An 18,589-nucleotide genomic window follows, 5' to 3' on the forward strand; every position below is an offset into this window, starting at 1 on the left:
CGTGTGTTCCCCTATCTCCCCGGCGGTGATCCCCCAAACATGTGGCTGCAGCCTCCTGCATTAACTGAGAGACGAGTGCACGCAGCCTAGGAGGTAAGCCCAGCTATACTAAAGTTGTAATCATAATGCTTGCTGGCTGCATATATTAAAAAAAAAAGTGGACCTAAACTAATACAGGACAGAAGGAAAACATGTATCATGTGATTTACCCAGTTTTATTCCCCCTCATTTGTTACTAATCGCAAGTGGTAATTTGATCCTCCACATGTCACCTGACTGCCATGCCACGGCAGATAAGCTCATTAGATAGCACAGGATGTTAACAATATGCTTCCATGAAAGCAAGAAGTAGAAAAAGTGCAGTTATTTTAAGATTTGTATCAGCTGTAACAAAGAAATGTTTTTGTTTAAAGTGTACCAGAGACGAGCAGCATCTTTGGTATAATATTTACCTGAGGCTTCCTTAAACACCGTTAGGGCTGTTCCTCCCTTACCATCTCCCTGGGTGACTCCAGTCACACGCAATTGTCCCTGAAAGCCTGTTCGAGTCGCGCTCTGTCACACATGTGCGGCCCGCTTAGGCGCGTTCCCGTCCCTGGGAGCAATCTGCGCTTGTGCAGTACAAGTACAGGGACGGGAGCGTGCCTGGCCTAGCCGCTCTTGTGCGATGGAGCGTAACTTGGCCAGGCTTTCCGAGACAACGGCAGGTGACAGGAGTCACCCAGGGAGATGGCAAGAGATGAGCAGCCCTAACGGGGCTTAAGGGGGGGGGGGGCGCCACAGGTTTTCTCGCCTGGAGTGACAAAATGGCTAGAGGCGCCCCTGTGACTAGGTGACCAGGTGAGTGGTTAGGGAGGGGACTGTGTGGGAGATGCCTACACGCGGCGGTCCCTGTAAAAGATGTAATCAACAATTACGTCCAAACAAAGCCTTCCAACTGAATGCTAATTTATGCAATTCCTGCTAGATTTAGTACAGCAGGCAAAGGGTGTATGACCGTACACCTGATTGGCTGACTGGTGTCTGCTGACCAGATAAAGGTAGGAAATTGCTTGAACTGGTAGTGAGCAATTGTGTGTGTTGCTTTTAGTACTCAACTCAGACTGCAGATCTCCTTCCTTACTGTACATGAATTGCATCGCTATGGGGGTCCTTCTTGGACCCTCTAAGGATGTTTGTTAGAAGTACAAAATTAAATGTATGAAACTTTCAACACTTTTGCACCAGAGAGTGGGAAGGGAGTGATATGAAGATAAGTGGCCCCTTCATATTTTCTGATGTCCACCCTTTCGCTGAATATAGGAGTTCTCATAAAAATGTTGGGCAATTAAAAAAGGGGGCCTTTGTTGCAGAATCACATTTTGGGGCATAGGCTATGCTATAGGCTATTTAACCCCCTGGGGCATAGGTTTGGGGCATAGGCTATTTCTGCTCTGTCTCTTATTATGTGCATTTACTGGTGAAAAGCGGTCTCTTATTATGTGCATTTACTGGTGAAAAGCGGTCTCTTATTATGTGCATTTACTGGTGAAAAGCGGTCTCTTATGTGCATGTACTGGTGAGGACAGTTAGTGACATGGCTATGTACTCTGTAATGTGCTGCAGAAGATGTCAGTGCGATATAAATACTGTAAAAAACATTTTTTAAAAAGCCCATTGCTTAGCCCCACTCTACATAAAAGTGCGCTTCTGACTCCGCCCCTAACTCCACCCCCTGTCCGGTTTTCTCCATCAGCCGACCTGGCAACCCTAGGCATAGCCGTTTTTAGCAGTACGGCAACATTTTTGAAACCATAGCCAAACATGAACAGGGTGAAGAATGTTGATGATTGGGTCCCAGATGCTTAATGGCCCAAGTGAAGTTTCTAAACTGAGGCCTACATAATGGGAACTAGGGATGTTCATTCGGAATTTGCAGAAAATGGAAATCAAATTTCTGCGAAAATAATGCACTACCTCAACTCGGTAATGTTAGGCCAACCACAGAACTCGGTAGCATTGGACCAATCAGAGAAGGTAGTATTCAACCAAACAGAAAATGTAAAGAATAACCCCAAAAAAGACTCATCAGAAAAAGGAAATCGAAAATCAGATTTCTGTAGAAATACCGCAATTAGGTAAATTTAGTCCAATCACAGAACTTGGAAGCATTGAACGAATCAGAGAATGCAGAGTCAACTCGGAAGTATTTGGCCAATCAGAGAATGCAAAAAAAAAAAAAAAATCACCAAAAAAAGACTCAGCAGAATCAGTAATCGGCATTTCTGATCATGCCTAATGGTTACATCTTGTCTTACACAGAATCAACTGACAGACAGGCGCTCCCGGATACGGTTACCGCACAGACGGCACACACTTGACCTGAGGAAGCGGCTTACGCCGAGAAACGCGTTGTCACTGTGCTGACCACTACCAATAATTGAAACTATATTTTAACTATTGGCTTACTATTATTCTTCTAGTCTCTTAACAGACTAGTCAATTTGTGTTGTTATTTTCCAAATTGGGCGCCTCCTACCTCCTAAATTTATCAGAATCAGTAATCGACATTTCTGACCATGCCTAATGGTTACATCTTGTCTTACACAGAATCAACCAAGTAATCCATTCAATCACTATGAGAGGCGGTAATTAAACCAGAACATGCACACCAAATAACAATCTGTCCAACCACTGACTGGAGACATTTGTAACAACTGAAGTTATAATTGTTTTCTTTCAGTGAAACAACTCATTGCATGTTTGGAATGCAAGGAGATCAATGCTCCTTAATTCTAACTGTGATCTCAACGAGACATTTATTCATTTGTGTTTAGACCACAGACAGCATCATAGAGTCCTGTGAAGGTCCATACCCATAATGAGTTTTTGTGGACGATTTCTCTACATCAAAACATTTTTTTTGCAATATCTCATGACATTGCATAAGAAAAATTTGTTACACAGTGTTTCACACCATGTTTTTTTAAACGACCGCCATGTTGGATAAGATCAGAGGATTGTTTCAATCCTCATTGATTTTTGCGATAATTTGCCACAATTGTGTAAAAATTACTTTGCACGATTGTTCATTTCCTCAATCACCGACGACTCTTGCAGATTCAGCCAGATAGATCGGGGAACAGTTGATAGTCGTCAAAGGTCCCTGATCAATCTGGACATGGGTACATAGCTGAAAGGGAATCTAAACTAAGAGGGATATGGATGTTTCCTTTTAAACAATACCAGTTGCCTGACAGTCCTGATGATCTCTTTTGCTGCAGTAGTGGCTGAATCACACACCTGAAACAAGCATGCAGCTAATCCAGTCTGACTTCAGTCAGAGCACCTGATCTGCATGCTTGTTCAGGGGCTGTGACTAAAAGTATTAGAGACACAATATCAGCAGGAGAGTCAGGCAACTGGTATTATTTTAAAAGGAAAAAAAAAACAATATCCTTCTCAGTTTAGGGTCCCTTGAAGATCTCTGTTTTACTTGCTTTAATACAAAGGTTCCTGTATATTATTATATATTTTTTATAGATCAAATGTTAGATTTGATTTAGAAAAAAAAAATCTTATTTATTGACAAATCTATTCAAAAGTAAGAGAATAAAGAGGATACAAATTGGCTCAAATGCCCTGATGAGGGTGGAGCAGGAAATGTATCATTTAACCCCTGCTGCCTGTCACACTGAAGCCTCCGCTCACTGCAACAGAAACTTTCTGGCGCACCATTGGAAAGCATGGGAAACATAATTTACCGACATTTTGAAGTGCAACAATCTGGCGCACAGCGCACTGCGGGTGATTGTCTACCACTGCGCCAAAATGCTGCACTTCAAAACGGTAAATTACGCTTACCGTGCTTTTCAATGGTGCGCCAGAAAGTTTCTGTTGCTGTGAGCGGAGGGTTCAGTGTGAGACACGGCAGGGGTTAAATGATACATTACCTGCTCCTGGACGATCGCTTTTCCTTTCCACTTGTTAGTTTGAATGAGCCGGACAGCCAGCCAGCCAATCACCATGCGGCTTCAGTCCCCGCATGGTGATTGGTTGGGTGCAGGACTATTTCAAACTAAGCAGGAAGTGGAGAGGAGACGGGATCGCCGGGACCAGGTAATGTATCACAGATGCTGGTAATTACATCTTATTGCTAAGGTTATTTAATGTGTTAGGACAATTATAAAGCGTTAAATAACCTTAGTAGGAAGATGCCATTTTATCGGCATAACCCTGCGCCATTTTTTCCCGACGCCTCTTTGGTATGCACGTGATCAGGGATCCTCATCTCTTCAAAAAAAACAACTCAAATCTCCACTTGTGAGGAGTACCTGTTGCGCCACCACCGGCTGAGTTGCGTGCACCGGGTGGTGTCACTAGTAAAAATATTGGTAATTTAATAAATGTAATAAATTGGTAAAATTGTTATCGGTAATTGGTAAAATTTACAGCAGGGCAGGTGACAGCCAACAGCCATCTCTAGCAACTGATAGAGGCAACCTCATGTAGACAGCCCACCAGCAGGAAAGACCAGAGTTCCTTCATTTCAGACAAGGGACACATCCCTTTTGGTTGTCTTGGCGCTGCGGAATAGGCTTAGAATGTCTAACACACGCTTTTCAGTTTCCTTATGCTTTAACACGACTATGTGATGCTTTGGAACGACCCAGTGCAAAAAATACAGACGGGTAATGAGCAGAATTGCACGCTGCCCATCGCCGCGCTCCTCTCACCTACAAATAGCCGAACAAACAGGTCGCAACGTTTCTGTTCTTTAAGCAGATGAACGCAGAGGAGGCTTAATAAAAGCAGAATGTGCCGACCTTATCCCGCTGGCCGCATCATTACCACTGAAGCGGCGGTAATAATAATATCACGGGGGCTTTCAATACCTGGGGAGCGCTGGCAATTACCTTCCTCTACATAATATCATTTCCCAGCGGAGTCCCGCCAGGCCCGGCGCTGTCACACCGCGACATCACTGCCAGCCGGACGCCTCTGCCAGCTCTCTTCATCTGGAGGTTCTGGTTGCTACGATTCCTATTACTTATCAGCAAAACATGCATAATGTACCCAAACAGAGAGAATGTAATGACTGGCCTTGTAACTCGCTGCCGAGATTTATGAAGTCAATGCTGGGTCTGCGAAGAGGTCGAAAAGGTCCCGGCCTGCGATGTGCTAACAACAATGAAAAAAGACTAGGGCCTCGATTCACAAAGCGGTGATAACCCAGTTATCACGCCTAAAAGACTTTAGGCGTGATGACCTTTTCACCACTGAGTTATCACCGATTTTTCCTGCTCTTCGCGCGAAGTGAGAGCGCGCGCAAAGTCCCATAGGGCTTAATGGGAGCTTCGCGCGAAGCGTCGGGTGTTGCGCGCGCACTTACGCGCGTACGCGCGTACGCGCGTACGCGCGGCAACTTCGCGCGAGTTTCTACTTATCATGCCTAAAGTGACTTTAGGCGTGATAAGGGCCTTTTCACCACGGTGCTAACACTTTGCACCGCTTGGTGAATCGAGCCCCAGGTCTAGTAATGTTTCCTAAGCTAAAGAACATTAGCAATCCTGCATACCTGTTAGATTTAACTCATTAGCAGCTTCAAGAGAGTTATCTTGTTTGCAGTGGCGTAGCAACAGGGGGTGCAGAGGTAGTGACCGCATTGGGGCCCCTAGATGAGAGGGGCCCAGTGGGGGCTCTCCTTCATCCATTTTATTAGCTTTTTATTGGTGTAATACTGGTAATGAACACCTCTATATGTGCACTGCATAGTGGATAGCCTCAGGGCCGGCCCTAGACTTTTTGCCGCCTGAGGCATAATTGGAAAAAATCGCCGACCCCCAAGGCCGTGGGAGGCAGGGGCGCCGAGCTGGAGGGGCAGCTGACAGAAAGGGGGTATTGGGCCTAGCGGTGGGGAGGAGGGACGGACCCCCCCTCCCTCGCCTGGGTCCCCCGATCTGCGCTCCTCCTCCAGCGTTAAGTAACCAGCGTGCATAAAGATGAAGAGGCAATGGGCGGGGGAATCACTCACCTCTTCCGCGTTCCATCGTGTGCTCCACTGACGTCACTTCCTGCAAAGCCATCCACTTACAATACAGTGGGCAGCATTGCAGGAAGTGACGTCAGTGGAACACACGATGGAACGCGGAAGAGGTGAGTGATTCCCCCGCCCATTGCCTCTTCATCTTTATGCACGCTGGTTACTTAACGCTGGAGGAGGAGCGCAGATCGGGGGACCCAGGCGAGGGAGGGGGGGTCCGATCCCCCTCCCCACCGCTAGGCCCAATACCCCCTTTCTGTCAGCTACTCCTCCAGCTCGGCGGGCGGCACCCAGCATCCACAGACAGGCGGGTGCCGCCCCCCCAGATCTGCCGCCTGAGGCAAATGTTTCACCCCGCCTCATGAGCGGGCCGGGCCTGGATAGCCTTAACACACTGTTTTCTTACTCTAAATTCACCTCTCTCACTCTATAGCTGACCTTGGTAGGTTTTGGGGCTCCATATTAATGCAGTGCATGGGGCCCCATGTAAAACTTGCATCCTTACGCCACTGCTTGTTTGATATAAATGCACTGCCGGTAGAACTCGTTGTGCTGTAAATTCTCGGAATGCATTGATCTCTCTCTACTAGCAGAACATATAGAAACTGAAAGCAGAAGGCCGCTGTTGTTTTCTCACACTGCCCCCTAGTGACAAGTGGACATAAATACACATTACAGCACTACTAATTAGAAGCAGGGAAATGTAAGAAATAAGAAATAAAAACAAATGTACTAAAATAAATTGGCTTGGAGTACTTGCAAGTCTCTAAATAAATTGGCTGCTAAAGTGTTAATCAAATGTATTTCTGTTCTTAGGTGGTGCAGTTTGCAACCTGTGGCTTGATCAGGAGGGATGCTTAGAGGTTAGTGGCTTAGCAATAGTAACTGCAACAGATAACACACAGCTGCAGAAAGGTTTATACAAATGATATCATTCTCTTGGCCTTAAGCTCCACTCTTGCCCATTGGAGATTTTACTCTCTTTATTTGCCTGAAGAAGCATAAATCTTGTCCCGAGAAACGCGTTGCAATCGATGAGACTTTTGTTTATTTGGATTATTAAAAATAAAGTTCTTAAAGAGAATCTGTATTGTTAAAATCGCACAAAAGTAAACATACCAGTGCGTTAGGGGACATCTCCTATTCCCCTCTGTCACAATTTCGCCGCTCCTCGCCGCATTAAAAGTGGTTAAAAACAGTTTTAAAAAGTTTGTTTATAAACAAACAAAATGGCCACCAAAACAGGAAGTAGGTTGATGTACAGTATGTCCACACATAGAAAATACATCCATACACAAGCAGGCTGTATACAGCCATCCTTTTGAATCTCAAGAGATCATTTGTGTGTTTCTTTCCCCCTGCAGCTATCTTCCACTGAAGTGTCAGGCTATTTCTTCCTGCAGAGTGCAGACAGCTGTGCCTGTATGTAATTCCTCAGTATGTGAGAGTCCAGCCAGCTCAGAGGAGGATTTATCCAGCTTGTAAAAGATAATAGAACAGAGAGAAGCTGCACTAATCTAAATATCACACAGGCAGTGTGCAGAGAGGGGCCTGAATGGGGGAGTTCATAGCAGAACCACAACACTGAAGAACTTGGCAGCCTTCCAGACACAGGCCTGACAAGTCTGACAAGAGAGAGATAAGTTGATTTATTACAGAGATGGTGATAGTAGAACGTGCTGCAGTAAGCCAGAACACATTAGAATAGCTTTTGGAACTTGTAGGATGATAAAAAACAGGATGCAATTTTTGTTACGGAGTCTCTTTAAAGCAGTTCTGAAGCAAATATATACGTATGAGATAATGAGTTGTATGTGTAGTACACATAATAAATAAACTATTAGTGGCCAAGAAACAAGTTTCATGTTGTTTCCCAGTACAGGAATCTCAGTAATATTATAAATGCGAAGGTTTGAATGTTTAGATGTTTGGGTGTTTGGATGTTTGTTACTCAATCACACAACAATGGCTGAACGGATGTGAGTGAAATTTGGCACACACATAGTACATTACCTGGAATAAAGTATAGGCTACTTTTTATTCCCATAACCAAAAAGTGGGCGGAGACAAATACATATTTCACTGGGAAATGTAAACTGCAGCCATTCTTACACTGTTAATGGCAGGATTCTCAAACAATTGCGCAGTTGGTCACTGGGTGACTGGGATTAATATTCAGAAAGGTGGGAGGAGCCTACATAAGCTAATCAAAATTCACCTATTGATTTTCAAGGGGAATATTTCATTGCTGCCATTTGTGCAGAAACCTCAAACCTGGTACAGTTGGTCATTGGGTGACCGGGGTTCAAATTCAGAAAAGGGGAGGAGCCACAAACAGCCAACTATATTTGTTTCATTTCAATGCAAATCATTGATGCCAAAGACTGCAAAGCTCACAAACTAGGTCATTCAGTAATTGTGTGTTAGGGTTAGACAAAGTGGGCGGAGCCAAAACTAGCCAAATATGTACTAACGCTGGGCCATCAGCTAGTAAATAATAAATATTCAAGTAGGATTCTGAAGAAGACTGCCGTTAGCCAGTCGAAACATGTCAATTTGACGACTCTGATGGTTGGAAATTAAGCAGCGGCGCCCCGTTTGCATTCCAATGACAAATAACTGCACCCAAAAGGGTACGTCTTGTACAGCATTGCGAGTGGAGCGCAAGGAAGCGGCATCAGTAGCAGAGGTGAGACGCACAGGACGGTGACGTCTCCCCTGCTTGATCAGGAGACCGGAAGTGCCGCTCGTGAGTAAGTCCATGAAGTCCTGGCAACTTGTAAGCCAGACGCAACTGGGGAGAACGGATTAATAAGAGCTGAAGCGCCGGCCGACCGGAGACTCTTTATAGGAGCGTAAAGAACAGCACGGATGAGGTACGGGCTGGAGAACTTTACACCACTTGGCTGGTGAGCAAATTTGTACTGTACAAGTATCCTAGCCACGGCTGTAACATCTTCTTATATCATTAGCTCTGTATGAAGGATGAAACAGAGCGCAGGGTAGGTGCTTTCTCTATTGTTCCCACTGATATATATGGAAAAATACATGAGGATGCTTCGTCTGGTTCACTTTAACCCAAAACTACTATAAATATTTTTTCCTGGCATTGAGCTTCAGTAGGAAGGAATTTCTTAGCGTCGCCCTGTCACCGCTGGCCGTCATTGCTGCCACATCACAGCTAGTAATAACCATGTAGGGTGAGAAGCAGAAATTGCTCCCAACAGGAGCGCTGTGACTGACTGCAGATCTTTTGGCAATATCCATGCTTTTAATTGACTGTAATGCAGGCTGGTAAGTGATCCCAATTAGGCCTGAAATGCAAACCGTTAATGAGAGCACAGTGCTGATGGGTTATTTTTCATGCTGATTACGCACACTGGGCCAGGCGTACGCGGAATTCCCTACGCCCGGGAGTCACAGGTCGTTCACGAAACACCGAGCTCAATCTCCTACCCATCGCATTTAGCACACCGGAGATCACCGCAGAGTTAGCCTATCGCAGCCGGACAATCAGCAAATATTTTCCCTTTGTGTTTTGGGACATGGGGGGGGGGAATCGCTGTGGGACCGCCCTGAACATCGCAGTCCGGCGTGACTATAAGCACATGTAATAATTCTTATAGGAGATTAATGAGTGTGCGCTGATTGTCCTGGATAACCTATACCGGCTCCCTGTAAATTAAACCTTCCTCCGGAAAAGAGGGACAGTCTTTAATTAGACCCTCATTAATCTAACGGTGCAACGTACAGGCTCAGTGTCGACCCTCAAGGACGAAAGGGTCAACTTCCATATCGTTTAGCTGCCATTTTCAATAAGGTTATTTGCATGGGGGAGTTGGGTGGCTTAATAAAAGTTTAAAATGCCAAAGGCAAAATTCACTTAAAAAAAAAATCGGTTTGTGATTATAATTTGACATCCATATGTATTAACCCTTTCTAACCCTATGTTAGACCATATCTCACATTGGCCTTTTCCTCCAGAGGTCCAATGTCGGACATAGTCTGACACAGGAAACCTGGCTGCCCCTAGATGGCGCTGTTGCTGGGTAAAAGTCTGCACAGTGTCATCCTCTTCAGATCAAAGTGTTGCAGTAAAGATGGCCATACACCAGGTGACTTGGTGGCTGATCGACCATCTGATTTGAATATTATAATCAGATTGGATAAAAATTGTGCTGCCAAGAGTATGCTTGATTGACGATGCGACCAATTCGATCATACGTATTGACTGGACATGCTGCAAGATGTAGGGTTGAGTGTGTGCAATATCGGGACAAATGACGAATGCGATAGAACCCCCAGCGCTGTCCTCTTAGTGTACAATGTGCCCCCCTGGTGTCCCATGCACATGGCCGGATTTAAGACAAGGCCACATAGGCCATGGCCTAGGGAACCACAGTATCTAGGGCGGGTCCAGCAGGCTATACTGGAGTGGGGGGGAAAGGTCACCTGGTTACCTATACTGGAGGGAGGAGGGTCATCTAAAGGGGGGAGGGTCATCTGGCTTCTTACACTAGAAGGAAGGGGGAGGGGTCATCAGACTACCTATACCTGGGGGGAAGTGGGGGGTCATCAGGCTATCTAAACTGGAGGGGTAAAGGTTGATCTGGCTACCCATACTGGAGGTGGAGGGAAGGGTCATCTGGCTACCTATACTGAAGGGGGCGGCTGCTGACAGTGGCCTTGGGTGGTAAAGAGCAAAAATCTGGCCCTGCCTGTGCAGTGTACTTTACCTGTCAGCGTCTACCGCTGGCTCCGGGCTCTGTCCACATACACAAAATATTTCCGAGTTGACTCAAAAGTATTGGACCAATCAGAGAACACAGTATTTTACTGCAGTAATCAGAATATTGTGGACATTTTAGGCCAATCGCAAGACTCTGAAATACTTGGTAGTATCCAAGTCTTGTGATTGGTCTAAAAGTAACGCAGCAATCTGATTTTCACTGAAAAATTTTGCATTCTCTGACTGGTCCAATGCTTCTGAGATCTGTGATTGGGCTAAAATTACCGAGTTGAGGTAAATCGAATTTCCGTGGAAATCCGATTTTTGAGTTCCGTTTTCTAATTTCCAAATTCCGATTGGAATTGTCGATTTGATTTTCGCATAAACCGAGCGAGCAAAGAGACACCTCTGGTGGTCGCTGGGAATGCATGTGCACAGGCTCAGAGCGCTTTCACACTGGGGCGGTGCGGTGATTTTACCGCACTGCAATGCAGGGCAATAAAACTCTATGGAGACTTTCATACTGACGCCGGGGGTATGGTGCGATACCACGGAAGTTACTTTTTCGCCACAATCCTGACACTTGGACAGATTACATTACCGACTTGTAGCGACATGCGGCGGACCGGAAGTCATGTAAGTCTATGGCGACGTGTGTCAATGTGAAAACCCGCCGCAGTATTAGATGTTGCGCTTGCGCGGAAGCGTATTTTATTTGAAATCTGCTTCCTTGCACGTGATCATATCGGCCACAGGAAGTGAGCGTCACTTCCTGCTTGGCCACCTGCCACACGGGTATTACCGCCCTGTTTCTGGCGGTGTGCCGCACCACTGCCGCCGGCCTCAGAAGAAGATTACCAAACTCTGATAGGCTAAAAATCTGAAGACAGCCCCCCTGTCCCAGAAACTACCATATGAAAGTATATTTATTTGGTTTTTTTTGCATCTGGTTTTTTCCTATAGCGAGCTTCTTACCACCATATTCAAAGTCTCGCTTGAATAAACCCTACTTAGTAGGCGACACGGCTCATTTAATAAAGCTAAGATAACATTTGTTTTGTCTCGTTATTGTGAAGGCATAAAGTGTTTCCTTGTGTCCTCCTGAAGCGTATGTCAGCAGGTGGGCTTCCTGTGGAGTTGAGTTTCTACAAATGGCTGCCCAACGATGATGTGACAGATGTTATTAGGAACAGAACGCGTAGGAATTGCAGATCCCAGCCAGGCGATTATTCATGCCCATTTGTAAACAAGAGGTGCTGAAGCATCGAGAACTTCCAGAGAACAGCAGCTGCTGTGAGGGAAGCGATCAGAAACATTTTACAAACATCTGTGTTTATCTACCGCCTCCCCGGCGCGGTTCGGCTTCTGTTCAGCGTCACAGAGAAACTCTTTTTCTTTGTTGGCGTTATTAGCTATGAATTTATTTGTTCTGTAACTGTATTTGTGCTGGGCAGAGAGTAGGAGAGCCTGTCGGGAATATGCCTGTTACAGTGTAAGAGTAACTAAATTATAAATTACAGTTTGCTTTAAAGCTAATAATAAGTTGCCAAGATATATTAAATCACCAGGCCTGGATTTACATCACAGGAGCCTATAGGCACAGAGGTCTTGGCACCCTAGACTCCGCCCTCCATGAACCTACAAATCCTACCAAACTGCTCCGCAACTGGGTTGGCTATTCAAATATTCCAGATGTCACCTCTCCCTTACTTCCCTTGCCTGTCATAGGTAAGTACAGGTGCTCCTTAAAGGGATACTGTAGGGGGGTCAGTGTAAAATGAGTTGAACTTACCCGGGGCTTCTAACGGTCCCCCGCAGGCATCCTGTGCTGGCGCAGCCACTCACTGATGCTCCGGCCCCGCCTCCGGTTCACTTCTGGAATTTCAGACTTTAAAGTCTGAAAACCACTGCGCCTGCGTTGCCGTGTCCTCGATCCCGCTGATGTCATCAAGAGCGCACAGCGCAGGCCCAGTATGGTCTGTGTCTGCGCAGTACACTCCTGGTCACATCAGCGGGAGCGAGGACACGGCCGTGCAGGCGCAGTGGTTTTCTGACTTTAAAGTCAGAAATACTAGAAGTGAACTGGAGGCGGGGCCGGAGCATCGGTGAGTGGCTGCGCCAACACAGGATGCCTGCGGGGGACCGTTAGAAGCCCCGGGTAAGTTCAGCTCATTTTCCCCCGACCCCCCTACAGTATCCCTTTAAAGAGGAACTTCGTTATGTTAATTAAAATAGATAGGTAATATAATCTCTTACCCACCCTGTTTTAAAAGAACAGGCAAATGTTTGATTTTATGAGGGCAGCCATCTTTTTGGTTGAAAGGAGGTGAGACACAGTTCCAACTGTCCTATGTGCTGATCACCCCTCCCAGTTGCTAGGCAACGTGAAAATAACAACATAGGAAATTCCATCATGCTCTGCACAGCATCATGGAAAAAAAGCCCAGGCAGTTTTCTTTGATGGGTGGAGCTTAGCTAAAAATGCAGCTAAAAATGATGCTTTGGTAAGAGGAACCAAGTTCTGATGCTGTGAAACTGTTAAAGAAACACCAAGCCTTTTCAGTTCTGCTGAGTAGATTTGTAGTCCGGAGGTTCACTTTAATATTGAGAGTACTGCTGGCTACCTAATACTAAGTAGCTAAAGGTGCTCACAAGCATTGGGTAGCTAGAGGAACCTTAGTCTTAAGTAGCTAGAGGTGCTGCTGACTGAAGGGAGATCTGGTCAGGGGAATGCAGAGGACACTGCATACAGAAGGAGAAAGGGAGGCACTCAAGGAAAAGAGTGATCCGCCTTTACATCATCAGGCGCATGTAGGCGCTTGCCTACATAGCCTTATGGTAAAAACGGCCTTATACATCACACATAATAAAGTGTGATTTTTTTCACCCTCAGGGTCCGTATTCCACATATGGTTTTAAAATCCCGCCCCGTCTGAAATCAGGCCCAGGCAATTTTTTTTTTACTAACCATAGGTCCAAATAATGCTGGGGGATTGATGTCATAACACCACCTCCCATGTCCTGGGAACGTCAATGAGATGGAAATAATTTTGAGTTGATGCAGGATTATGCAAATTTTGTATGCAAATATATGCAGCTAGAAAATGGACCAATCAAATTTTAACTCAGCGGGATTTGATTGGTTCATATTCAAGCTGCATAATTGCGCATACAAAATGTGCATAATACTGCATCAACTGAAAATTATTTGCATCTCATTGATCATCCCTACCACAGAGATCTGTTGGCCTATCCCTCCAACCCCCAAACATTTAGCTAGCCTCTATCACCGGGGGTGAAGGGGAGGCTGCTTCTGTACGCAGAGCAGGATCATCCACAAGGCAACCTAGGCAACTGCCTTAGATTTAGTGGGTGTCAAGGGGCTCTGACAACTCTTCCATTGCAGCTTACCAAAAAGACTACAGGGGGAGTGACAGCGAGTACCTTGTCTTGGGTTCCATTTCATCCATCCCTGCTTGTATGTTATGCAGAGCAGCAGTGAGACATTATACATTACTGGCTACTGGTGGCACGACAGGTCAGTGCTGCTTATCACCACACCATGCAGCCGACTGCACCTCCCATCCCTGTCACATGACACACCCTGTCACATGAGACTAAAGCTGCGTGGTGATTGGTTGCATGACCCAGTGAAGAGCTCCACTGAAGAGGATTAAAGAGGACCTGTCATGCCACCGGGAGCAAGTGTAATGTATAACCTGCTGCTGCTGCTCTGTTTCTGTAGTATGTACAAGAGTGGGCCAGACTCCCCAAGCTCCCCCCCCCCAAGCCCCTTCCCACAATATTAGTGGTCCCAGGGGCTATTGTTATGCTCCGGGTCCAGTCCAAGTTTATGGACACTTTTTAGTCTCCACTGTTTTCCAACTATAATCAATGAATAAATAAAAAGTACAGTATAATAAAAATAAATGTATTTTGAGCAGCGTACACCTACCTGCCCAGCTATAAGAAGCGACATTCATGGCATCTCCTGATAAGTACACACGTTATTATTATATAACTTAACCCGCTACATCTTTGAGGGAAATCGCAGGAAAAAATATTGGCAGCCACAGCTCTGCGGGAAATGGAAAATGAGAAGAGTGACTTCGTAAAAGTACAATAAATACATATGCACCATTTGCAAGCAATTTACATTCCTGTGACACAGCATCTCAACCACACACTGTATGAAATCTCTACTGTTTGTTCAGCTCCCAAAGAATACATGATTACCGGTACATTCCAAATGGTAATAGATGCGGCAGAGCTTGGGGGTGTTGCACTTAGTAGGCATCCTCACTAATATCGGCGTGTTTCAGGTGTTTGATTCAGACTCTACCAAACCCAAAAACATTAGGAGAACTACCAGACAGCTGGCAGCTTCCATATCCCCTTAGTGGTGCGAAAAGTCGAATTTTATCTATTGTCTAAAGCATTAAACACAGTATAAAAGTATCAAAAATATATATGAATAGTGTCAAAATTACTGGAAGAGTTAGAACTTCTACTTCACTCGGAAGCTAACTGATAAGATATGTTAAATTGCTGTATCCATTGGGGAGGAAAGAGGAGAGCATTCTTAGATTTGTTCGCACAGAAATTACTTAATTACAAGACAATCTGATAAGTTGCCTGAAATTATCAGTTTATCAATTAGTTTCAGTGAACTGTGAATATGTCTTCAAGTGTCATAATATATATCAGGCTCCCTGCACACTGCAAATCCGTACTGTTTTCTGATTTATTTATTTTTTTGCTGTGTTTAAAGGGAACCAGAAGCAAGAAGTATATGGCACCTGCCATATGTATTTTCTTTTAAACAATAACAGTTACCTGGCAGTCTATGATTATGAGTTTTAGAGGCAGAAAATCAACCGGACAGTCAGGCAATTTGTTTAACCCTCCTGGCGGAAAACATTAGACCGCCAGGAGGGTTAAACAAATTGCCTGACTGTCCGGTTGACTGTTTTTTTTGTTGTTTTTTTTTTTAAATCATGTAGCGAGCCTAAGGCTCGCTACATGATAGCCGCTGCTCAGCGGCATCCCCCCACCCGCTTCGATCGCCTTCGGCGATCTCCGATCAGGAAATCCCGTTCAAAGAACGGGATTTCCTGGAGGGCTTCCCCCCATCGCCATGGCGACGGGGCGGGATGACGTCAGCGACGTCGTGACGTCTTTGGGAGTCCCGATCCACCCCTTAGCGCTGCCTGGCACTGATTGGCCAGGCGGCGCACGGGGTCTGGGGGGGGGGCGGCGCGGCGGAGCGGATAGCGGCGATCGAGCGTGGGCCGGCGGCGATTGGTGTGCTGACGCAGCTAGCAAAGTGCTAGCTGCGTTCAGCAAAAAAAAAATTAAGCAAATCGGCCCAGTAGGGCCTGAGAAAACCTCCTGCGCGGCTTACCCCGAACTACGTTCGGGGTTACCGCCAGGTAGGTTAAAGGAAATAAATACTGTGGTCCATATGCACCAAGTGCAATTAACTTTTTCACCTGAGTTTTCTCCTAGGTGATATTTTTAAACTTGTCAATAAAATGCCTTTTAAGCCACCAGAAAGCAAGAAAATACTTAAAATAATTTTGATAGTACTTTTTCACCTGCTTTTTGGTACTTTTTTAGTTGAAAAGTACTAGAAAGTTGTTTTAAATTGAAGATGAAAAATTATCTCCTAGGAGAAAACTCAGGTGAAAAAGTGAATTGCCTATGGGCCCGTATGTCAGCCTCTATATCCTACTCACTTCCCTTTAATGTTTTAGAGCAAAGATGTGTTTTTCAGTTGCATACCGCTTTAAGCACAGTGTCACTTTAAATTAAAAGACAACAACAGAAAGTAAAGAGGAGGAGCCACAGAAATTAGTTCAGTTATTAACCACCAAAGAATTGTTGTTCATTAACCTCCCTGGCGGTTTATTAAAATCCGCCAGGGGGCAGCAAATACGTTTTTTTTTTTTAAAAAAAATTTCTTTTTCATGTAGCGAGACAATGTCTCGCTACATGATAGCCGCTGCCGAGCGGCATCCCCCCAGCCCCTCCGATCGCCTTCGGCGATCAGAGATCAAGAGATCCCGTTCAAAGAACGGGATCTCTTGGAGGGCTTCCCCCGTCGCCATGGCGACGGGGCGGGATGACGTCACCGACGTCATCGACGTCGTGACGTCAAAGGGGAATCCGATCCACCCCACGGCGCTGCCTGGCACTGATTGGCCAGGCAGCGCACGGGGTCTGGGGGGGGGGGCGGCTGCGGCGACGCGTATAGCGGCGGATCGGCGGGTAGCGGCGGCGATCGGAGGTTACACGCAGCTAGCAAAGTGCTAGCTGCGTGTAACAAAAAAAAATTATGCAAATCGGCCCAGCGGGGCCTGAGCGGTGCCTCCCGGCGGCATAGCCCGAACTCAGTTCGGGCTTACCGCCAGGGAGGTTAATAGCCATAAAGGATTTGGCTTCCTGTCTGCTTCATAATTACAGTTTATCTCAGCAAAGTTCAGACCTTGATTTATTAGGAATCGTTGGTGGCCTGAAAGCAAAGCGAAAGACCTCCGGGAGCCCCGCCGACGCGCCCTCTCGCCCTACACCCATTGATTTCACAATCAAAGCGGGAACGTCCCAGCCATTGTGGCCATTAGAGCGTTTAAACGCGATCGGACGCCTAGATTAATCGAACGCATGATTAACCTTGCGATTAAACCGACGGTGACACACGGGAGATGTTCTACAGCTCGGAGGGGCTATTTACATTTCACCGACAAATAAAATGTAAACAGGGAACAAAGAGGATGCTTTTCTTTAATAGAGGCTTGGCTCTCGGCGGATCAGCCAAGGTCTGTTGTTGTTCACAGAGAAGAATTGATCTGATCTGGGTGAAGCTCTATCACGAGGTTGTTCAGTGACAGAATAGTTAGCCGGGATGAATAGAACAAGAGGTGGGCGGAGAAGGCATCATATTTTCTGCTCGGTGAAACACAGTCTTCCGTATGGACACAAACTCACAACTTCAGAGGCTGCTAGAAATCACATACAAATAGGGAGAAGATGGAGATCTCAAGTGGGTTGTTTCTGCTGCATAATCTTCTTCAGACGGGATACAGATCAGTCACTTCAGAGATCAGCCTGAATGTCTTGTTTATCAGGCCTCATCCACTGAAGAATTTACTTTTTTTTAAATCCAATATGCATACAATCTGCCAGATTTTTTGATAAGATGTGAAAATATCTCCTAGGAGAGAGCTTAGGAGAAATAAAGTGTATTGGATTGGGCCCAGTGTGTGTATAAAAAAAAGGTGAATTCTTCCATGGATAAGGAGGACCAGGTCCAGATTACTGGAAAGGCCACAATGGCCTTGAGTGCTAAAAAAAACAGAAGGGCAGAAGGACTTAAAGTGGATCCAAGATAAACTTTTACTCATTGCATGATGTTCCTTTCATGTACTTTATAGGGCATTCCGACCTCAAGTAGAGATGTCGCGAACCTCCGATTTTCGGTTCACTTTCACGGAAGGTTCAGTTCGCGCGAACTTTCGCGAACCGCAATAGACTTCAATGGTGAGACAAACTTATAAATTTAGAAAAAATTCTGCTGGCTAGAAAAATGATAGAAAAGATGTTTCAAGGGGTCTAATACCTGGTGGAAGACATGGTTGAGAGAAATACACATCAAAAGTCCCATAAAAAAATCTGGATTTGACACAAAGCAGTGTTTTAAGGTCAGAAATCTCATTGAATGTTAAATTGCAGGCCTACACTGCTTTACAACATCAGGCAGTGTATTCCTCCCTCCCCCCCTCCTTCCGGAGGGAGGAGGGTCTTGTCTTCCAGGGGATTGTAGCATTTCAAAAGCCAGC

This window comes from Hyperolius riggenbachi, chromosome 7, assembly GCF_040937935.1.
Source record: "Hyperolius riggenbachi isolate aHypRig1 chromosome 7, aHypRig1.pri, whole genome shotgun sequence".
NCBI classification, from domain to species: Eukaryota; Metazoa; Chordata; class Amphibia; order Anura; family Hyperoliidae; genus Hyperolius; species Hyperolius riggenbachi.